We start from the raw sequence: 25,047 nt of genomic DNA on the forward strand, positions 1-25,047 counted from the left end.
TTTTTTTTTTTTGTCTTTTTGTCTTTTTGCCATTTCTTGGGCCGCTCCCGCGGCATATGGAGGTTCCCAGGCTTGGGGTCAAATCGGAGCTGTTGCCGTCGGCCTACACCAGAGCCACAGCAACACGGGATCCGAACCGCATCTGTGAGCTACACCACAGCTCATGGCAACGCTGGATCCTCAACACACTGAGCAAGGCCAGGGATCTAACTGCAACCTCATGGTTCCTAGTCGGATTTGTTAACCACTGAACCATGACGGGAACTCCCCATAGGAGTAATCTTAATTCAAAGGCCAGTTCTTCCATTATCAGTAGATATTCCAAAAGCTAAAAATCTCAACTAGTAGAGATTATCGGTATTCCCCCGGACAAAGATTATAATTTAATATATTTTAAATGTATCACTTTGACAGCTTTCAAACATTTGTAATTTGTATCCCCATCAAATTGCCTTTTTCAAATTTCCTAACTTTTGACTAAGTCCATCTTCTCCTCACCTTGGGAGCTTTATGTATTTATCATATGTTATCATATGAAACTGTTGAGTCAGGCTTGATTCCTTGACATATGCAAAAGAATTATTTTCATATCCCAGCCTAACTGTGAAATACAAAACAGCTTAAATATTAATGGCTGAAATATAGACCCTCTATTATATATAAAGGATTGAGAAGACTAGCATAAATAAAAATACAATTTAAGTAAATTTCCTTATTGTTTTTCATTGCTGTGACTATTTTTGTGAATTCCACAGGAGACACATGGAATTTTAAGAGCACACACAACACATATAACGGAAGTTACTTATTATACTTTTATTTTCCTAGATGAATAAAAATATTTACTCATGGAACTCCAAGTGTTTTCTCAGAATTATAAAATCATATAGAATATTTGACCTAGAAGGTAAACAGGACACATTCAATTTTTCTGTTATCAGTAAAAAAAAAAAAAAAGAAAGAAAGAAAGAAAATATGCTCTCTTTCTTAAGAGTAAAATTTCTTATAGGAATCCTCAGGCTTTCACTGAGCTAGAAATATGGAAGTTTCACTACATTCAACCATAATATTCTTCAGGCACACTCAGTCTCATCTAAATCTCAGTGATTAAAAACATTTAATCTTACACACAAAAGAGAAAAATTGAAATCACCTATAATGATAAGCATCAATAACATGAGGGTTTATTTTCTTTGGATATACACGCCCACATACATGTAATCTGAGTTTTCTCAAACCACCTCGATCTGAAGTTAAACACGAATCACCTCAGCAGTGTTACCTCTATTTCACTGCCCTGTGAAAATGCAGGATCACAGCCCTTTGGAAATCTTGCCTGCTCTCAATGTGTTTCTATGGTTTCCACAGGGGGTCATACAGGTGCTAAGCGCCAGCCCAGGCAGCTCCCACATGGCAGGCTCCAGGCCCCAGCACTGTTTCTGCAGTGCCTGGCTGCTTTTTAGTATCAACAAGTGCTCTGACACACTGCAGCCTTCAAAACTCTAAGCTGGGCACAGGCCAACAGAAAAGCAGCAAAGAAAGCTCCCTTCTCATTTTGTCTTAACATCTGTCGTAGGCACACTGAAACAGTGCCACGGGTGCTCTTGCTGGGCTGTGCAAAGGCTTTCCTTAAGCAGATCTTTCCACTTGTGCAGAGTCCTCTGTCTCCCAAGACGAATTCCAAGTCCGTGGAGACTGAGCCAAGGCAGATGCAGGACAGATACCTGAACTCAGAATTACTGCAGCCTCTCACCCCCAAGGCTTTGTCTCATTGTCAGATTTGTTTTTCACGACTCCCTTTTCCCTTAGAATGAGTTATTTTCTAGGCAGTTCCTTCATTCCCTCAAGAAAACTGAAAGAAGCCCAGGAGGCCACCCACCAGCTCCTTAAGCCTGCCCAGACTTGCTCACATCTCAGAAGGTGACACAATCGCGAACCGGAACAGCTCTCCCGCCACATTCACACTCAGATTCTATTTGTTGTTTATAAAAGTGGGATCATGCTTATAGGCACCATGCTTGGCTGATTTTGAAAACTTAATCGTATGTCACCCACGTTTTCTATGTCATTAAAAACGTAATTTTTCAGTCCTACATAGAATTCTGTTTTATGAACATGCCATCATGCATTTAACTAAATTCCACTTGCAAGACATGGAAGTTCCCAATTTTCCTACAAAACAGAACTGCAATGAACATCCTTTAATAAAAATTCTTTGCATTTCTCTGTGGTTATCTCTATAGAATAAATAATGTCAAATGGAAATATTGTCTTGAAATGTACATCGAGTTGCCTTCTAGAAAGTTTGAAATAATTTTTATTTCCAGCAGTATATGAGTGTCTAAATGACTGTACTTTAGCCAACACTGATTACGATAATATTTTAATTTTTTCCAATAAGCCAAAAAAGTATTTTATCTAAATTTATTTTTATTTCAGTAAGAACAAGTTTTAATATTTTTCCCTATAGCTCTTAGTCAGTTTCATTTTTTTCTTTTGATTAAAAACATGCTTTCACACTTCTAAAAAAAAATCATCTCTGATGCCTCCATTGTTCTCTAGAACAGTTAAACTTTTTTCTTTAAATATAAGGGGAAATATAAAGATGTACAAAATTAAATAAAGAATAGCTCAACCACCACTTTATGCTTCACCTGGTTTAGGAAATAAAAAGTATACAGTAGTTATATCCCAGTGGACCCCTCCTTGATCACATTCCTCTCCTTCTCTGTCCTTCATCTCATCACACACACACACATACACAAACACACACTCACACTGCAGGCACACACACACCCCAAATTCATAATTTATGTATCCACATGAACACGGTTGGAATACTGTTATCATTTTTATAAACTTTATATATTCTTGTTACATAAAACTTCAAATATTATACAACAGCTAGAATAAGTAGCCCATATGTGTCTTTAATAATGATCAATTCATGACCAACCTTACCTCATTTATACCCCCATCATCTATCCCATAGCAATATTATTTTGAAGCAAATCTCAGGCATCCAACCATTTCATCTGCAAATGTCTCAGAATGTACCTTTAAAAGGTAAGGGCTATTTCTAAAATAGACTTACACTATCATTGTCATACTTGAAAAAAAAATTGCTTTTATCAGAAAATATCAAGTGTTCCAATTTCTGATTGCCATATACCTTTTTTTTTAGTCCCTTTATTGGTACCAAGACCGAAATAAGACCCACGAGTTCTAATTGCTTACATATTCCTTTATTCACTTTTACATTGGTATTTTAATCCTTTTCATTAACTTTTCAGAATTTCTTATGCAGTATACATATTTCCCTGTTACACTGTTACTACTACTATGCTGTTTGCCTTTATATTTCCTCAAGTTTTTGATGTGTAGAACTTATTTTATTTTATTTTTTTAGGGCTACACCTGCAGCATATGTAAGTTCCCAGGCTAGGGAGTCAAATCGAGAGCTGCAGGTGCCGGCCTACACCACAGCTCATGGCAACACCGGATCCTTAAACTACTGAGTGAGGCCAGGGATTGAGCCTAAGTCCTCATGGATACTAGTTGGGTTCGTTACCACTGAGCCACGACAGGAACTTCTGTAAAAGTTATTTAAAAAATTCTGATGATCAATTCAACTTCTCCCTTTTTGAGATGTTTCTTGGAAGACTCTTTGCATCCCAATATCAGATATTCACCTATGCTTTATGCTGACATTTTAACAGTTTTGTCTTTACATTTAAATATTTCTATACATAGAACTTCAAATTATGTTTGTTATACTATGAATTAGAGCTGTAACAGAACTATTTCCAATATACCTTCTACGTCGTGATACCCTCAATTTTCAGAGGAGGAAACTGAATTGCAGTGATATTTTTTTGCACAGCCAAATAAAGCTTATAATTTAAACTTCCCCATCTTAAACCAAGTCCATTACTCTTAACTCCTCTTATTTTTCTTTTCAAACTGGGTGGGGATCTCATTGATCTGAAGAATTTCTCAGCTATAGTAGTTTCAAAAGCAATTTCCAGCCCAGAAGAAAATATTAATTTCCAGAACAGGAATATGGTTTTTATCAAGAAAACTGAAGGAGTATTACTATGTTCTAGATCAGTGTTTATAAGAGAGCCAAAATAAAACACATACCTTTTTTTTCTAGTCTTTGGTAAAACACAACAAAAGTCTCTCAAACACTGGGTTAATAATAACTAACACTAATTCAGTGTTTACAATGCGCCAGGTACTATTCTGAGGCGTTACATGCACTAATTTAACAAAGCCTCATAGTACCTCTGTGATGTACATTCGTTCTTTGAAATCCCCAATTTACAGGGGAGGAAACTGAGGCATGGTGAAAATAAGTAACTTACACAGGTTTATAAAGAGCTGGCAAGCAGCTGAGCTAGGATCTGAACTTTGACAGCCTGGTTTTAGAGTCTGCACAATTTGTTTCTTATAGGAATTGTAATATATGGCCCCGAAGCAGTACAGATGCTAATCTGGCATAAATAGGCTTTGGAGCAATCTTGAGTTCTCCATGTCTGGCAGTTGTATTTAGTGGTACCAGGCCAGGAAGACACATGCTAATTTCAAACAACTATGTCCTCTAGATGCCTTATTGTCCACACCCACATTCTTCTCTCTTAGAATGAATATATAGGAGTTCCCGTCGTGGCGCAGTGGTTAACGAATCCGACTAGGAACCATGAGGTTGCGGGTTCGATCCCTGCCCTTGCTCAGTGGGTTAACGATCCGGCGTTGCCGTGAGCTGTGGTGTAGGTTGCAGACGCGGCTCGGATCCCGCGTTGCTGTGGCTCTGGCGTAGGCCGGTGGCTACAGCTCCGATTCAACCCCTAGCCTGGGAACTTCCATATGCCGGGGCAGCGGCCCAAGAAATAGCAACAATAACAACAACAACAACAACAACAAAGACAAAAAAGACAAAAAAAAAAAAAAAAAAGAATGAATATATATATATATTCTAAGGGAATATAAATAAATAGAAAAAATATATTATACACACACACACACACACACAAGGACATATATGATAACCTCTATAGAAAGCAGATCTCTAAAGAAAACAGAACATAGAACACAGAAACCACTAACAACTAAAGTAGATAAATAATGAGAGCAAGAGTGAGGGAGAGAGGAGTGACACATGAGGTTGACAGTTTTATTGTCACCCCCTAAGGGACAAGGTTCATTATAGGTGATGACCCATACTGGTTTACAGTTTGAATTTTATTTTGATCACAAGCGGATATTTTCTCAAGCAACCCCTAGCCACAGCCTTTTTGGTGGAAAAGACCAAATGGCTGGCTACTCCTGTACTGGTGAATGTCTGAGTATGTTTGGACAACTGAGTGCAGTAGGCAAAAAGTCACAAGTCAGCTTTTTTTGCTCCTGTATCAGCAGAAGAAATAAGCTACATAATGAGCCCGTGAGATCGATAGGAAGAGCCCAAGTTATAATGCTGCAGCCTGAAGCTCCATTTTGCATTGTCCCTCCACAGAGCTGCTAAACTTAAAAAATAAAAAAACTGTAGAGATTACTCATCAAGAAGGGGGAGAAAGCAGTTATACCTTGCAGGAACGTTCTAACCACAGGTGCCTGGTAGTGCCCTCTGAATTTCAAGCTTGGACTAAATTACACAAGGGACCCTCTTCCCTCCAAAGCCTGTGGCTGAAATATATGGAGGAAGCTGTGGCTGCCAAAAGCCACAGAGAATGTGACCCATTTAAGCATCAAATTCCAACCTGCTACTTCATATCGAGGTAGCAAAGCAGTTTCAACACCGGGAGCGCCACGAATTTGTGCATAAATATGCAGCAGCTTATAGCCAGATACAAGGTGAAATAGTAGCGGATGGATATGGCATCAGATAGGATTGTATCCTTTTTAATAAGAATGTTCTGGGAAACTTGAGAAACCACTTAACTTCTCTGGGTCTTGGCTCCTTAGACACAAAGCAGGGATAGTTTAATGAGACACTAATTCATGTCTATTCTCAGTGATGTAGAATATTCAGAGGAATAAAAGAGTAATTTCCTAGTACTTGATGCCAATCTTTTGTGTTCTGAGTTTGTTGTCCTAAGAGAAATACATAGCTTTTCTGTGTTTGAGAAGCCTTCTTAAATTTATTCCCCCCTTGGGTCATTCGTGGAAGGTAGCTGGTTCTGCTCAAGGTGTGGGAGTTGGGGTGTATGGAAAGGATGGGTTTTAAAGCTTGGACATAAAAGTGAGGATGGGAGGAAGATTCTTGACTCAATGCTGGGGCAGAGCTGGATTCCCAGAGGCTGAGAAAGTAGAGGCAGAGTGAAACTTCACTGCGGCAAAGACAGTACTATACCACCATGTGGCCCAGGCTACAGCAGGACCTCTGATTGGTCGGCATGTGGGACTGAACGCTAAGGGCTGTGCCTTCAGGACCAAAGCAAGCCTCAGAGTGAACTGGGGCTTGGTTGAGAGAGGATGTGGAAAGTGGCAGGAGAGTCCAACTCTGATGCAACACATGGACAGCAAAATATCTTAAAGGGTTATTAATCAGATGCTAATCAGGTTCTTGGGGGGGGAGAATAAAAATATTCATGCATACACACACATATACATATATGCTCATAAGTTTGGAGTGGATGGAAAGTTTGAAATTTGTAAAGCAGGCCAGCAACTGGAAATGCAGGGAAGTGCTGGTGTTGCAGTCTTGAATGAGAACGCTTCAGGCTCGAAACTCAGGCAGGATTCCTATGCTGTAGTCTTTAGGGGCAACTGTTGCTTCTTTGGGAAATCTCACGTTGTTTTTGTTTTTGTCTTTTTGTCTTTTTTTAGGGCCACACCCGCGGCATGTGGAGGTTCCCAGGTTAGAAGTTGAATCAGAGATATAGTTGCCGGCCTACACCACAGCCACAGCAACATGCGATCTGAGCCGCATCTGCGATCTACACCACAGCTCATGGTAACGCCGGATCGTTAACCCACTGAGCAAGGGCAGGGACCGAACCCACAACCTCATGGTTCCTAGTCGGATTCGTTAACCACTGCGCCACGACGGGAACTCCAGAAATATTTTTTATGTTCAAGGGTCATGCAGAAAATCCACACCAGTTATACATATAAAAGGGAGCTAAAAGATCTTCAAGGTAATTTCTAGCTGTAACCATTCCATGATATCCTCATGTGCTATTGCTCTGACAAGCCTGAGACATTGTTAGGTTGCTCTCTTTTCTGTAGCAGTGTTTTCCAGGCCAACTGGAATTATATATCCTATTTTCAAGAAAATAGTTGTTCATTTTTTCAAGTACAGCCATTCTAAATAGAGACCGGTGAACGCCAGTTCTTAAAATAATTTAAAATGTTATTGACAGCTCTTTACTCAATATGAAGTAGGTATATTCAATTTTGTCAGAATCTGCAACCTGAAAACACTCCAGATTTCTCATAATAGTAGGAGGAAATTATTGTATATGTAGATTAAAATTTTATTCATAAGATAAGCTTTTTCATAAACAATCTTAATAGAGCCTTATCTATACCATGTGATGTGGTAATAATCCATTAATTATCATTCTATGGTAATAATTACCTTCATATTAATGTGTAAAATGAAGATTTAAGCACAAGCTTCTAACTCACAATTTATATCTATAGTTTATGTCACAAGAAAGTAAGAAAATATAATTACAACGAAAGCAAATAGAAACATTTTTGCTAAGTCCAGTTATCATCCACATTAGGCATATAAACAGCATAATCTCTGGCAAGACAAATAACATCTATTTACCTATGGTAAGATGCTGGTGAAAGAATGGATTCAGCTATTAGGTTCAAAGACCCGAGGTTATTATGTTGCTGGAACAAAATAGAAAAGGATCATTTTATCCTTCGTTGGAAAGAAACAGTCTTGTTCTAGGAAACCAGTGGCTTGCCAATTCATAGTTCTCCCCAACTCTGATGCTAAATTTTAAAACAAACAAACAGGCTCTATACGTCCACCCACTCCACTGATCCACACACACCCATACAGAGTCCAACCAACAGCTTTTTGCTTTGCAAAAGCACTAAAGGGCAGAAAGGACAATAAAGTTTATGACATAATCAGATGATCTGAGCTTCAGTTTATTGCTCTAATAAGGGACATAAGGGCACAGGAAGGTAGAGGTGAAGCTACTCGAGTGGGTGGCCTGAAGTGATAATGTAAGAAGTGATGCTTCTGTCAGTTGTTAGACAGGGTGACAGTATCTGCCAGTGTCAACTAAAGTCAGACTTCTTTGCGCTTGTCTTTGTCTAAGCAATTGGAAGGACAGCATTAACAAGGCAAACCGTCTGAGAAACTGCGTGGAAAGAGCACTCCAGGAGCAGTCAGTCTGCTCCCTCGTCTTAGTCTTGTTAGTGTCTGGATCAATCTGTACCTAGTCCTCTGGGGATGTTGAACGTCTGCATTTTTGGTCTGTGCGTGAAATAATGTATTCCTGTCTCCATTTCTCCAGTGTTTCTGGGATGCCTGCTGTGACGGAGACGATGCTGTGTATCAGGGATGCAAAGAGCACATAGAGGAACGCCACCCTTGGTCTCACAGCCACTTGAACAACAGCGACACAGGTTTAACTATGGAAACAACAGAGGAAACGCAGAGTGTCAGGACATCAAAACGGAGCGTGCCTAATTCAGGCCTTCTTTTGCTCACCAAGTTATTTACCGACTGGGACTACCCTCTAGTTCAGGGTAAACAAATTTAAAAGCAGAAACGGACTAAAAATGGTGGAAGAGGGCACGTGTACAGTCTTCCTCACTCCCGACCCCTTAAGGAAATGACAGAAAACGTTTCGTTTGTTTGTTTCTCGAGAATAAACTCATATCACTGCTGGAAAATGAGAAAGGCTGTCCAGAAAATTAAAGTTCCTAGGAAGATAAATAGAAACAAAATGGAATCGGATTGATGAAGAAACAGGGTTAGAGAAAACCTCAGGCTAAAACATGGGGAAGAGAAAATTTTACAGGGTTGAAGGAATTTCAGTGATTTTTTTTTTTCCATGCTCAGAGTCAACACATTCTTGAAATAGCTGGGCCAGTTGGGCACCTTCTTTCTCTCTCCCTTCCCACTTACTCTGAGTGGCAGGGATTAGCAGTGTTTGTCCCTGGAGAAAATCAGAAAAACCCTCTCTGGAGGGTGGATGATCTGCCACAGGAGAATGAGGGATCCCCAGAGAATTGCCTGCCTTGGAGAAGCCGCCAGAGCTGGGGGGGTGGGGGTAGGGGTTGGGGAGGCACGCCTCTGGAACTCTACTGCAGATGCCAAGGAAAGAGAAAGGGAACGAGAATCTAATGAGACTCATGGATGCACGCTACTGAAGCTCTCTTCCTTTTGGTACTAGGAAGGGCAGGGTCACCAGCCTTCCTAGCTTCTTCCTGCCTCGAATGAAACATGGCAGTTGGAACACCCTGCCAACTTCACGCAGAACACAAGTCTCCCTTTTGGAGAAAGAACTAGTTGGGGCAGTAAAGCCACACAATTTGGAGGGATGTTAGTCAGCTACCTAGACACCAGTCAATAAATCTTTGTCACATCTGTTTAAGACAAAAGTGAAAAGACACAGTTACCAATGAAAGAAATGAGTAAGGAAGCCATAAATCGTTTTGAAAATCTAGATGAAAGGGAAGGTTTTCCAAAAAATACAAATGGTTATGTTAGACTGAAGAGGAAGGAAAGAAGCTGGATAGTCCAATAATCATAGAAGAGATTGGAAGGAGTCAAAGATGAATCTTAGAAGGGCACCAGTTTCAGGTGGCTTTACAGGTGAGTTTTTCCAATCCTTCAACAGGCATTTATCCACATTTGTTTCCATATTCAATATGATTCCATTAAAAATTCCTACGGAAGATTGGAAGAAAATTAGTAAGACATCTAAAAAGGTTACTTATGTAACCGGATTGGAAGATATTTAAGTTTATTTGTAAGAGAAAATGTATAAGAATATCAGGAAAAGTTGAAGAAAGAACAATCACAGAACAAAATGTAAGGTAAAGTTATGGTAGGTGAAAGAGTGTAGCGTTATCAAGAGAACAGAAATGGGCAGATAGAAAATAAGATCTGTGAAAGGATGAATTTGTATAAGACTTTCATTTATAGGAAGGGTAGATTTGTCAAATCAGTGCGTGATTAGTCGATTCCATAATTTATGGGACTTTATTTATGCTATTTTTATCATACAAAGTTCTGATTGTTCAAGCAATCAACACTGTTAATCTCTTCCTTATGGTTTCTAGACAATCTACTAAAAAATAGATTTAGCTCTCAGCATACAACACAGACATACACAAATAATTCTATATTGTTTTAAAAGTTAAACCTTAAAAATGCATCGAGGTATTTATAAACTTGAAAATTTCTTTATAATCTTAGTATGGTAAAGAATTTCCAAAATAACGCATAATATCTAGAAACCACAAGGGAAAAGACTAACAGTGTTGATTGCTTGAAAAATTAAAACTTCATATGATAAAAATAGCACAAATAAAGTTAAATCTGGAGATATTTGTGCAACATATAATAATGGATGAATAATTAGTCCTACAAATTGATTTTTTAAAATAGGGTAAGAATGCCAAAAGAAAGAAAAAGAAATATAAATCGTCAGTGAACAAATAAACATCCATGCTCACTAATAATGATAAAAACACAAATTATAACAAGAGAAAGAGATTTTCTGTTACTCTTCACAATGGCAAAAATTTTAAAAAGGATTTTTGATATCCAGGGTTGGCAAGGTCGTATGGAGAGAAACACTGCATATGGAATGGAATTAAATTATTATAACTTTTTCTGAAGGACTTTTTTGGTAATATTTATGTTTCTTTGATACAGAAAAAACATCTTTGCATAATCATGAGGAAATATGTACAAATATATTCATCACAATACTTTCAATAGTGAAAAATTCAAAACAAAAATTTACCAATAGAGAGGAAGAGTTAAATTATGATACATCTATAATACGGAATGCCATGCAGAACTTAATAAATCTGTATATTGTTGTGGAATTACCTGTAACATATATCTGTAAATTGAAAATAATAAAGTTCTGTTTCATCCTTACACTTTGATCCCAACTATGTTAAAAGAAAACGTTAAAAAAAAAAAAATCCCAGGAGTTCCCATCGTGGCTCAGTGGTTAACGAACTCGACTAGTGACTAGTATCCATGAGGATGTGGATTCTGCCCCTGGCCTTGCTCAGTGGGTTAAGGATCCCCCACTGCCATGATCTGTGGTGTAGGTTGCAGACGCGGCTGGGATCCAGTGTTGCTATGGCTGTGGTGTAGGCTAGCATCTGTAACTTCGATTCGACCCCTAGCCTGGGAACTTCCATATACTGCGGGAGCAGCCTTAAAAAGAAAAAAAGAAAAAAAAAATCCCAACATATACATTTTTGTATGAATGTATATATGTACATAGAAAAAAATCCAGAAAGATACTTAACACATTGTTAATGGTAATTTTGAGAAAGCAAGTTGGTTTATGGTAGCAGGAGGGTGTGGAAAGGGGATTCTTTTTTTTCTTTTTTTACTGTGCACATGTATTTTAATAAAAAGCAAGTTGGATTGTGGTAGCAGGAGGGTGTTGAAAGGGGATCCTTTATTTTTCTTTTTTACTGTGCATATATATTTTAATAAGGTTTTCTTAGCAATGCATTTTTAAAATAATGAGTATATATTTATGCATTAATTCAAGTTGCAAAGCAATATATAACCACAATCTTAGTAAAGTAAAGAAATAATAATTCAGGAATTGTGTGAACAAAACTTTGACTTTTTCATCCACACGATCTGTATCCTTAGATGTTTTTATGATAAAATGCATTCATATATTACCTACTTTAAAAAATTAATTCATTAAAATATATAACCTTAATATACAAGACATACTGTTAAGTGACAAAACAAAAACAAATTGCAGAACAACACGTACAATAAGATTTCCCCAAAGGAAAGCTCTGGAAGTTTACACACCACATACAAGGAAAATGTATTTGTATACTATTAATATAATTCTCAAAAAAGAAAAAAATAGTAAAAAGAAAATCATACTTCGTACAAATTCAGAACCTATTGTTTAGCTATTTGGTTGCAGTGGTTCCAGCTGTTACAAGCTTCTTCTAGTCCCTGCCCCAGGAATCAGAGGGGATTCAGAGATTTTTTTCCAAGGTGACTCTTCCCTGGTCACAGCTAATGGGCACAGAATTAGGCACCTGAGTCAAGCTGAGACAATTATCTGAGGTTTTAGTCAGTTTGGCCTACTATAACAAAATACCATAGCCTGGGTGGCTTAAACAATAAACACTGATTTCTCTCAGTTTTGGAGGCTGAAAAATCCAAGGTCAAGATCCAATCCGCTTATATCTGGAATCTAATATACGGCACAAATGAACCTTTGTACAGAAGAGAAAATCATGGACATGGAGAACAGACTTGTGGTTGCCAAGGGGGAGGGGAGAGAGTGGGATGGGTTAATAGATGCAAACTATTGCTTTTGGAATGGATTAGCAATGAGATCCTGCTGTGTAGCACTGGGAACTATATCTAGTCACTTATGACGGAGCCTGAGAATGTGAGAAAAAAGAATGTATACATGAATGTGTAACTGGGTCACCTTGCTGTACAGTATAAAATTGACAGAACACTGTAAACCAGCTATAATGGAAAAAAAATAAAAATCATTAAAAAAGAAGAAAAGATCCAATTCAAGATTGCCATCCGATCCCATGTCTGATGAGAGCCCACCTCCAGGTTTGCACATAACGGTCTTCTCACTGTATCGACTCAAGGCTGAGGGCAGAGATTGAGGCAGGCTCCCTAGTGTCTTTTCTTCTAATCCCATATGAGGGCTCCACCCTCACGACCTAATCTCCCAAAGGCCCCATGTCCAAATACTGTCACGCTGGGGATTAGAGTTTTGACTTATGAATTTGGGGAGGACACAAACATTCAGTCCCTAGCACCTAATGACTGAGACTGAGAGAGAATCCATTTCTCTATGTGGCTGGACCCATATCTATCTCCTGATGAGTCTTGGAGCTGTGAGTGTCATCCACCTTCTCTTGCCCTGTGGACTGAGGAGCAGAGGATGCTGCTTGACAGAGAAAGAAGCATGAATCAGGTGGCAGAGAGATGCTGAAATGAGACTTTTGGGAAAGAAAAGGACTTCCTAGATTTTCCCAAATCTTTGCAATCCTGGCTCCCAAAGTTCCTGGGAAACCATCACCCCACTGCATTTCTCCTCTTGGGTTGAGGTCTTCTCTAACTTATTTCAAATTTCTCTTCCTTGCTGCTCTTTGCAACCAGAGGAAGGCAATGTCCCTCTTTCCTGTCTCACTATTTATGTTCCATTAAATTGGGTGTGTCAGATTTTACAGTCCCCATGCCGTATCTATACTATATAGACATAATCTGCTGTTTGATACTACTTCACCGCTAAAATAATGGAGTCATAGAAACATTTAAAATGGAAAATGTCCACGTGCAGGGCATTTTCTAGCTACTGTTTTTTTCCCCATGTGCCAAAGTAGTAAACCATATTTAAAGTTTTACACTCTGGTATTCCTGAGAAATTACTATAAATGCTGAAATATAAGGCAATGCCCCCCTCAGCTCTCTTTCAGAACTTAGCTGTTTTATTATTGAGCTCCAACAAAAGCTCTCAGTTACTCTATTTAGACACAAAAAACCATGTTTGATGAGGAAGAATTAGTCTAAAACATCATCAAACAATTTTGGTTGCTTATAGAAATCGCCTGGTAAAATATGTGAAAAAGGACATAAAGAAATTTAAAACTATTTAGTCATCATTTTCCGAGGGAGTGGAGTATGACTTCACAACTGCAAGTATTAGATTAATTGTGGACAGGATTTTAAAAACAATCACTTAAACAGGAATTATGTAATTACATTGTAGAGACAAACACAAATCTACTACCTACCAAACATTTAAAAAATAATAACATGGGAAGAAGTAAAAAAGAAAGAAGACAGGATTAAATGTATAATCTGATACAAAATTTTTAAAACATTTACAAGTAGGAGTCCCCATCTTGGCGCGGCAGAAACGAACCTGACTAGGAACCATAAGGATGCGGGTTTGATCCCGGCCTCGCTCAGTGGGTTAAGGATCCAGTGTTGTCATGAGCTGTGGTGTAGGTCACAGACACAGCTCGGATCCTGTCTTGCTGTGGCTGTAGTGCAGGCTGGCAGCTGTAGCTCTGATTTGACCCCAAGCCCGGGGATCTCCATATGCCATGGATGCGGCCCTAAAAAGCAAAAAAAAAAAAATTGCAAGTAAAACAACATACAGGAAAGACTGAAAACAAATACTAGTGTTTCTCATCTGAGATTAATTCTTCTTTTAGTCTGTTTTTCAATTTTTTTACAGAAAGAATATTACTTTCATAATCATAAATTGTTAATATAAATTTTTTTGAAAATATGAGTCCAAGGGAGATTTCTGCATACCTGACAGATGGGATTAATGTATACTTTTCATACAACTACAAATATGTTTTTATTTATGAATTTGCATTAAACATTGAAAGTTATCTACTTTATATTCTGTTAGATAACTCTTGTTACCATGGGAACATTTGGGTTAACGGTAATGTTACAGAAAACTAATCTACACTTAATCCACATGTTAAGACTCATTTTTTAAGAAGATTGACATGAAGTATTTAAAATGTTTCAGCATACTTTGCAATTCTATAGAGTGCAAAGTATTATTACTAAAATTGAGTAATTACTGGTATTTTCAGAAGTTATGGCATACTAAGTGAATGCTTAATAACTTAATTGGTCAGCAATTTGTTGTATTTATATTTCTAATATAATTGCATTTTTCAAAATAAACCAAATAGTTTATCTGTATTTAATTCAGATTAAGGTGATTTCAAAAATAAATAGAAAACATAATTTCCTTCTGAATTACTTAATTCATATTAAGGTGGCTTAACAATTAAGTAGAGCAAATTTGACGAGAAACCATATAGTGTTAAAGTCAAACTAGATCTTTGAAACTGTTTTAGGGGTCAGATGTATTTTGTTGTTGCTCTTGTTGAGAGGAAGGAAAAAAAAGACAGAGCCATGTGCAATTATGTCCTCTCCAAGATGGTGGGAACAATCTGGTGAAGCACACAGTAGGTGCTCAGTAAAGGCAGGGGGATGATCAACCTGAAACGCCTACAGGTTGTTGCAATCAGCCAGTCAGTTTCTCATGCCTGTCTCTGTGCTGATGTTGTTCCTCCAGCTGGGAAGTCCTTCCCCCCACCTCCTGCCCCTCCGCCATTACCCCCATTGCCCTAGTCCCCTAAACCACTTCTTTTTCTTCCAGGAAGCCTTCTCCTTCTGAAGGTCCCCTCCTCTAAAATCCTGAGCTCACCTTCTCCCTGACACGTAGGTTGTATGACTCTTCTCTACAGATATTTCTAAGCGTCAGAGGACTGTGGGCACAGAGGATACGCATTATAAGATCTTGGCTCTGTTATCCTGGGAGTGTCAAGGGAGCATCTCCATCCATGTGCTCCGGGTACCCGACCTTTCGAGGGGGCCGTTTTGACAGTCATTTTGATGCAGCCCCAATAAGGGTGCTGCTGTTTTGACTTCAAAGTCTCTGCAACAGTCATTTTGGTGCAGTGTTTTCCAAGGCAGAGGCATTTTGATGAGACGTTTAGATGAAGCCTTATCTGTTTTTACTTTTTAACAATTTGTATTACTAGGTAATGATAAAAATAAATTACTTTGCCATATCCTTGGGAAAACTCATCCCCTCTTTCCCCTCTATGAAAGGAAGCAGTCTTAGACGGAGGGAGGCCAGAGGTGAAAGGAGAACTAGGCTTTGTCTTCTATTTCTTGCACTTGCTCATCTCAGGAAAGACCACTGTTCCTCAATCATGCACCAAGCAATGTATCTGCTCATCTCTGAGAACTCCCTTGCCCCTTGCATTTTCTTTTTCTTTTTTCTTTTTTTTTTTTTATCTTTTTGTCTTTTCTGGGTCTGCACCAGCGGCACATGGAAGTTCCCAGGCTAGGGGTCTAATCAGAGCTGTAGCCGCCGGCCTACACCACAGCCACAGCAACAAGGGATCCGAGCCGCATCTGCGACCTACACCACAGCTCACGGCAATGCCAGATCCTTAACCCACTGAGGAAGGTGAAGGATCGAACCCACAACCTCATGGTTCCTGGTCGGATTTGTTAACCACTGAGCCACCATGGGAACCCTGGCATTTTCTTTCTTCTTTTTTTTTTAACAGCCGCACCTGCTGCATATGGAAGTTCCTGGGGCAGGGGTGGGATCCGAGCTGCAGGGGCTGGGCTACATCACAGCTTCTGGAAACCCTGGATCCTTAACCCACTGAACAAGGCCAGGGATCACATCTTCAGCCTCACAGAGACAGTGCTGGGTCCTTAACCCACTGGGCCACAATGGGAATCCCTTCCTTTGCATGTTCGATGAGTTGCATAACATGTTCTCATCTCTCCCTTAAAGACATCAGGGAGGATGATATTTGGTCCACATACGTGATCCTCATTCTTAGGACTGGACTGCACAATAATGCTCCATTCAATTTCCGACATTTCTATCAGTAATATTAATAAAGCATAATTGCTATCATTAACATTTATTATCAATAATAAATTTGCACTATTATTTCCTTAGAAGTTAACCCAATTCTATCAAATTAGAGGGAAAATTTCTTATTTATAAAGGTAACACAAACCTATAAACATTCAAATTATACTCAGTGAAGTGGAAAACATAAATCTCACAATCCTGGTGAGCCTCAGGAGCAGAGCAAGGTTTAGGGATGTTACATGCACTACTGGGGAAAACAAACAACGAGCAAAAAAACAATGACTTTTTTTTCATAGCTCTCATATGGCCACGAAAGTGTCGCCTGCATCAGAACCACCTTTCCGCTGTGTCAACATGTCCAGCTTCACGAAGAGTCCCTATGAAGATTCTAGGCTCTTCTCTTGCTTCACCCTGCTCATCTGCCTATCCTGCCAATACCACTCTCCTCTGTCATTGTCCTCAGCTCCTGAAGTTAGCGGAGCATGTCTCATCTCAGGGCTGTCCCTGGTGCCCCTGATGAGAACCATGGTGTCCATGCCACGATGCCACCATTCCATCAGTCTGCAAGAGCAGGACTGGGTTCCCTCTGCCAACTCTTGGTCCCCTCTGGCCAATGACAGGACCTAAGAAGCGCTGTGTGTGCTGCCCACTCCTCCCCTCCTCATTGTTTCCACCTGTCTCAAAGAGCCCTTGGGAAAAACAGCTTCTTCTGCTCCCACCTACTGCTCCTTTCCCCTGATGTGTCAGGAAGAGTGCAGATAATCTTTACAGAGAGAGCACAGGGCCCTGGAGCATGCTGCCTGCACTAACATCCCTGGCCACAGTGCTTGGGGCTGTGTGATCTTGGTTAAGTCAGCTGAACTCTCTGTGCTTCTGCTTCCTCATCTGAAATATGGAAACAGGAGTTATGGGGCCTATTCCAGATCACAGTCTGTCTCAGTGAGCTGGTGGTTAGAATGGGCTCTAGTGAAAAATGAACCAATTACGACCACACGGAGTCCCTGGAACAGTGTCCAGACACGGGCAAACACTTACTAAATGTTCATTATATTGAAAAAGGAAAAAAAAGAAAAGGCCAGGCACAAGGCTCTGGGTTGTCCTGGTTCTCTCCTACTCCATTTGCCTTGCACTTGCCCAGGGCACGTCGACCTCACAGGCCATCTTATACAAACGCTTCTATAACAAGACATTGGGCCAGATCCAGGTTTTACATTTTCCTTTGCTCAACCAGGACCATGCTGCTACATTATTTAGTCTCTTTTTATACCTCCCCTGCTAATCATTGGAGGCAGGATCTATCTTTCCCATCCATGTTTCCCCAGCACCGAGATGGCAAGGGACACACGGCAGTTTTGATAAGTGGATGAATGGATGGATGGACGGATGGTGCTGGTAGTGTTTATACTGAAGCCCTGAGTGCTGTCTCAGACACTTTCATTCAAGGCGGCTTGGGTCCTGAATGACATATACATGAATTTCACTTTATGAAGATTGTACTGAATCTAGAGTAGAATTAAAATAAAACATACAAGAGAACCTTCTTTTAAATGGGAAATTGGAAGGAAGAATAAAATGAAGATAAAGAATAAAAATGCACATGTTTTCCCCAGAAAGAATGAGCACCCAATGAATACTTTTTCTTCTATAGGCTTTTGTTTCGGCATCATTATTCCGCCATTTAGAGGATATGATGACTTATGGTCTTAAATGAAACAGTGTATCATTTAAGCCTTATTTTCATGAAGATATTTTCTTCTAGTTAAATTCAGTATCGTCCAGTGAAAGAATAGCTTATTCAACATGATACATAGAAATGCTTTTCCATGTAATAGAGAGCTCAAATAAAGGGTTCATGTCTTACTGTGAATCAAGGAAAAACACACTCTGGTTTTATAGGCTTTCTATGGGCAAGTACTTTCTCTAAAATAAACAGCTGGGCCTTATTTCACCAGTGGAAAAGAAGCCTAAAACTTATTAATTTACCCTGGCTCATGATGAAACATAATCAGAGGGATGAAAACAGTTTCCATTAAAAGAGGTAGTGACCACCAACTTTTTCTTTTTCTTTTTTTTTTTTTTTTTTTTTTTTTTTGGTCTTTTTAAGGCCACAGCCATGGCATATGGAGGTTCCCAGGCTAGGGGCCAATTGGAGCTGCAGCCGCCGGCCTACACCAGAGCCACAGCAACTCCGGATCTGAGCAGTGTCTGTAACCTACACCACTGCTCACGGCAAGGCTGGATCCTTCACCCACTGAGACCAGGGATCGAACCTGTGTCCTCATGGATGCTAGTTGGGTTCATTAATTGCTGAGCCACGATGGGAACTCCCTAACATTTTTAATTGCGGCACTGAAGCACTCCCACACAAATCAAGTAAATAAAAAACAACAAAGACAAATTTAAAAAGTTCCTGCTATGGTGCAATGGGATTGGCTGTGTCCCTGCAGTGCTGGACGCAGGTTCGATTCCCAGCCCGGCATAGATCTCAGCTGCAGCTTGGATCTGATCCCTGGCTGGGGGATTCTACATGCTGCTGGGCGGCCAAAAAGAAAAACAAACAAAAAAAAACCTTGAATATACTTAAATTATTGATGGTAGGCCTCACCATGGTCTATGAGTCCCTGCAATTTACTCAGCAAACATTTAGGAAACCCCTGAATCGTGTCAAGCTCGAGTTGAGCCTTGGAAATGCAAAGATGAAGGAGAGAACACACAGGTGCTACTTTCAGGTGAATCACAGTCTAGTAATTTTGGCACATTTCTTCTAGAAATTGTGATCCAATGAGAAGCCTAAAGGGAAACACCTGTATGCATATATACATGTAGCTCTTCCAAAAAGTATTTGTCGGCTGCTGATTTAGTTGAAGGTAATGCAGCGAGAAAAATTGCATACATAATTTATAATTTTTCCCCAGAAAGCTTTTATCCCGAATTCGTATCTGAGAGTGACAAACTACAAACAGGGATGGAATGGTGTTAACAGCAGCAGTCATCCAAAGCAATCATCAGGCAGAGTGACATAAGTCTTGTTAACCAAACTCTTCATTACGTTTTCAAGGCTTTAAAAAAATCATCTCAATTTTAGACAATTAGGACGTGAAGGGGAAACCATGTAAAAATATATACAGGAAAGATTCAAAGTCAATAAAAATCCCAGATTTTGGTTTCTAATACCATTCTCCAACAAACCACGGCTCCTTGGAGAGATGGCTGATTCTAACACTGGGGCGAGAAACACACAAGATGAGCTCGGAGAGCACCGCAGTGCCAGAAAGTAAGGACATGTCCCCAGAACAAAATGATGGGGCATGTCAAAGGGACACACAGAAGCCACCTTGAAGCCACTCTTAATGGTCAAAACTAGAACAATTTGATCATCAGAATAAATAACATAGTGTTATTGGATTATAACCATAAGTCCCTCTGATATAAATAAATGTCTAGTAAATTAAAAAATGAGGGAGAAGAGACAAATATTCTGAAGAATTCCAAATAATTTGTATAACTCCCACTGAAGGGGGTGAGTATAACTCCCTATCTTGTACGTGTGGGTTTTGCATCCTGACTTTCTTCCAAAGAACACTGTGCAAAAAGGGGGAAGGTATAACTTTACTGTGGAGAAACCTGGCCAACACCACCTTGGCCAAGTGGTCAAGGTCAGCATCAGCACGAAGAAGTCATGTGGATGGTATGTACCCTTGATGAGGGTACATACCACGTGATGAGGATGGCATTTTTCCTTTGTGGTCTTCCTCTCCAAACATCATAACCTTAGTCTACTCAGGAGAAAAACATCAGACAAACCCAGATTGAAGAACGGTTAACAAAATACCTGACCAGGATTTTTCAAAACCATTGAAGTCTTCAAAAACAAGGGAAATCCATGAAATTGTCACAGCCAAGAGGAGCATGAAATCACATGATGGCTAGATGTAAGATGGTATCCTGGATGGGATTCTGGAAAAGAAAAAGGACAGTAGTAAAAATTAAGGAAATTGAAGTAAAGTATAGACTTAGGTTAATAATAATGTACCCGTGTTTCCTCTTTAGTTCTGACAAATGTAGCACAGTAAAATAAGATGTTAACGGAGGAAGCTGAGTACAGGATGCAAGGGGACTCGCAGTCATATCTCTGCAAACTTTCCATCAATCTGAAATTACTCTAAAATTTAAAATAAACAAAAACCAAAACCAAATACCAAAAGTCAGTGAAGAGTTGATACAATTATTTTCTGTAAATAGAAATAGAGCCATAAATGCTAGAAGAAATAATAAAAAGGGTCTCTTTTATTCTCTTTACCATCTCATTACTGGATTGTGTAACATTCTTCAATTTAACATATGTTTCGGATATTCTGAAAACTAAATGATAATACAGAGTTCAACTACAATGAGTTTTATCTTTGAACCCAATTTTTCTGATTTCAGAGACTGTAGGCATTTGGAAAAGTTTTCTAGCCATATATATATAGCTGCTAAAGCTGCTGAATATTTTTACATAAAATACACTTGTGTAGTATGAATCATTTGCTCTGATTATTGTATATTTTTTCCATTTTCTCAGGTGATTGACTACTGTTGAAAGGTATGGAAAAAAATGTTAGATGTCAAAACTGCTCCGACTATGTAGAGCGTGGTGGGTTACATATTATGCAAACTTGAAATAGTGCAAAATAAGCATGTTAATGAGGTCCCAATTCATGCACAAATTTGAAATAATGTTAATTCCTCAAATAAAAAATTGATGAAGAATCAAAATTTGAAAGCTGATGAATTATTTGCATTTTAAATTGTGTTTAGGCTTCTACCACATGGTGGCGCCACATCAGCTGGTGTAAAGCCTTGGCAAACCCTGGATTAGTCTTGAATCCACTGACTTTTTAAAATTATATGACCTCATCAGGAATACAAAATATATTCTACTTCTATCCTTCATTTTAAACAAGATAACTGGAACCCAGAAAGGGAAATTATTCCCCCAGGTTCACAGAGGCATCTATTACTGAGCCAGGAAGAGAACAGAATGTACTTCCCATTACTTGGTTCTGGGCCATATATACATACATTCATCTGTGGATTAATTTCTGCAACAATAAAATTTTCTGGGGGGAAATGTACTTCTTAATGTCACTGTAAAGTTCCTGCATGTAAATAAATGTTCAAAATATATATAATAAAATCCTAAGTACAATTACTTTTCTTTAGGTTCCTGAAAGTTTCTGTACTGGGGCTTTTGCTTAGCAAAATTTTCCTGATGCAAGGCAATTTATGAGATACTAAAAGAATGATTTAGAATGTCTTGGAGTGATTTTCACAAAGTACTGCTAAGTGAAAATATAAACAGTAAAAAAAAAATTAGCTTAATCCCACTTTTATAAGCCAAATAACGATAAAAAAATTAAAATATCTTTAGGGTGTGTGTATAAATGTATATTATATAAATTATGTCAGTATAGAGTTATTTGAACACAATGAACAACATAGATGCTATACAAAGTCTTTAATACGAATTACCTTTGCAGGGAAAAGGAATAGAGTCGCATGAGGAAAAAAAAGTAGAAGAGGATGAGAAGAAAGCCAAACAAAAACAGGGAAAAAAATTACACCCAAAAAAATTCCTACATGTGGTCACATTTATGCATTTATATAAAATTATATTTATATGGCTATGTGTATAAGTATATACATCTAAATACTTTGTTTTAAGATAAGTAAAAGCTACTTTAAAGACAAAAGTAAAATGAAAGTCTGTTTCTGATAAAAATGACAGCTAAGAAAGCTAATTTCCTAAAAAATAAAATAAAAAAATTCTTACAATTAAAAATAAAACTAAAACAACAGCCTAATAGAAAAGTTAATAACCTCATAGCTAAGACCATAAGAAGGCAATTTACCTAAAAGAAAAATACAAGTGCTTTTACATAAAAATGCTTATTCTTTTTTTTTTTTTTTTTTTGGCTACGCCCAAAGCATGAGGGAATTCCTGGGCCAGGATCAAACCTGCACCACAGCAGTGACAATGTCAGATCCTTAACCCACTGTGCCACCAAGGAATTTCCTGCTTATTCTTATTTTTAATCAGGGAAATGCAAATGAAAACCACAATGTAATTCTATTTCAAATTCATCACATTGGCGAAAAATTAACATATCCTAATGCTACATTTTCACAAGGATAAGAAACAATAGGAACTCTTCTATACTGCTAATGGGAGCATAAATTGGGGCAACCACTTCCAAAGCAATTTGGCAAAGCAAGTTGAAGATGCCAAATGCCATGGCAGATCCACTCCCAGTAATAATGTATATGCTGTCACATGAATGAAGAGACATTTACAAGAACGCTCACGGTAGCATTGTCTGAAAGGGTGACATCTGGAAAAAAAATCTAAATGAGCATCAATAGTAAAATAAATGTTGTAATTATTCAATGGAGTACCGAGTACTAAGAAAAATGAATGAATTTGAGCTATACAGATGTCATGAATGAATTCTCGCAAAATAATGTTAAGGATAAAAAACACACTGCAGGAGAATACACGCAGATAACACTATAGGAAGTTTAAAAACACGCACATAATTATATACACATACAGGTAGCTTGGGAGCACATGTGTGAGTTGTAAGACATTAAAAAAATTATAGGAGTTCCCGTCGTGGCGCAGTGGTTAACGAATCCGACTAGGAACCATGAGGTTGCGGATTCGATCCCTGCCCCTGCTCAGTGGGTTAATGATCCGGCATTGTGAGCTGTGGTGTAGGTTGCAGACGCGGCTCGGATCCCGAGTTGCTGTGGCTCTGGCGTAGGCCGGTGGCTACAGCCCCGATTAGACCCCTAGCCTGGGAACCTCCATATGCCGCGGGAGCGGCCCAAGAAATAGCAACAACAACAACAACAACAACAACAGCAACAAAATTATAAATTCAGGGTAGCAAATGCACCTGAAAAGAAGAAAACGGGGAAATTCAACTAGAGTAAGGCACACAGTGGTCTTCATCTGACAATGAATTTTCTTAAGCCAAATATTATTTTTTATTGTTATTAATTTTATTATCATTATATTTACATTTCTTATGTTTATAATAATCTTACTAATTATATTCATTTTACTTATTAATATCACTTTCTAGTATTTCTTAAAAGATACTCAACTCCCTCATAAGAGGAGTATTTGTTAAGATGACAGCGAGAAACTATTTTTTATAATTATCTTTTTTTTTTTTTTTTGGTCTTTTTAGGGCCGCACCCACAGCATACAGAGGTTCCCAGGCTAGAGGTCCAACTGGAGCTGTAGCCACCGGCCTGCATCACAACCACAGCAAGGTAGGATCCCAGCTTTGTCTGCAACCTACACCACAGCTCAGGGCAACCCCAGATCCTTAACCCACTGAGGAAGGCCAGGGATGGAACCCATATCTTCATGGATCCTAGTCAGTTTCATTAATCCCTGAGCCACAAGAGAACTCTGAGAAACTGTTTTTTACTTATTGCAATAGAAAAGATAAGCATTTTGATAAGAAATTGCTCTGGGGCACTCGTACTTTCAGGAAGTGTTGGGAGAGTATATTCGTAGAACTTCTATCTATGGAACAACTTGGCAATATTTAGCAACATTAAGTGCAGGTACACACCATTTAACTAACTCATTCACAGTTAGGACCATAGTCTTTTGACACACCCAGGTGAGTGCACAGGATGTGTATACAAAGGTATCCATTGCCTTACTGTTTGTGATAACAGATGGCCTGGAACCACCCAAACAACCTCCATCTAAACAATGGGTTTATGCAGGAGAAGAAAGAGAATGAGGAACCACTGTATAAACTGATACGGAGTAGGGCCTAGGATAAATAGTAATGGGGCAGGGGATGGAGTAAAGAACGCCCTTCCGGCAACCTACCTTTTGGTAACACTGGTGGCCTCTACTACTTGGAGCTGGGGCTTGAAGGACAGACAGGAGAGATGAATTTTTTTTCAGTATTTCCATCTGCATTTTGCATCTTGTATCTCATGTGTGTATTACCATTAAACAAACTTCCAAAGGTTCAGAAGCATAAAAATTCTTCTAAAAGACTAAAAATGAAAATAAAAACAAGAGACACCACTCATCCATTTCATTTCAAAGATAACACTGGCACTTAAATTTTCATGCTAAAATTAAGTTGCATCAAGTGTTTTGTATCCAACGCCTAAGGTGTCAATTAATTTAGGGTAATCTAGTGACCAAAGGAGGAAAGTTTCCTTAAAAAGTGGCATTGGGTGACCAGCCCCAGACGCAAGGGAAGAATCTCCTATCAAAACAGACTTTCAACTCCTTCTCAGGAGTAGGGACCACAACTTCAGTAATACTTTGAACATAAACTTTAGTAATTTGTGTGAGGTCCTGATATTAGAATTTTAAAACCAATTAAGCTAAATACTTGCTTGTTCA

The 25,047-nt window shown here is 38.8% G+C and overlaps 1 long non-coding RNA gene across 1 annotated transcript in view; it reads right to left on the reverse strand.

Annotated features, from left to right (window-relative positions):
* The window catches only part of LOC110260143, a 58,115-nt gene extending 33,433 nt beyond the window's left edge, over positions 1-24,682 (reverse strand). Inside the window, exons 1-2 of the long non-coding RNA XR_002342995.1 lie at positions 24,517-24,682; positions 20,449-20,573 (exon numbers count right to left, since the gene is read on the reverse strand). This is a non-coding gene — a long non-coding RNA (uncharacterized LOC110260143). The remainder of the gene's footprint in view (positions 1-20,448; positions 20,574-24,516) is intronic.

Source organism: Sus scrofa, chromosome 1 (assembly GCF_000003025.6).
Source record: "Sus scrofa isolate TJ Tabasco breed Duroc chromosome 1, Sscrofa11.1, whole genome shotgun sequence".
Taxonomy (NCBI): Eukaryota; Metazoa; Chordata; class Mammalia; order Artiodactyla; family Suidae; genus Sus; species Sus scrofa.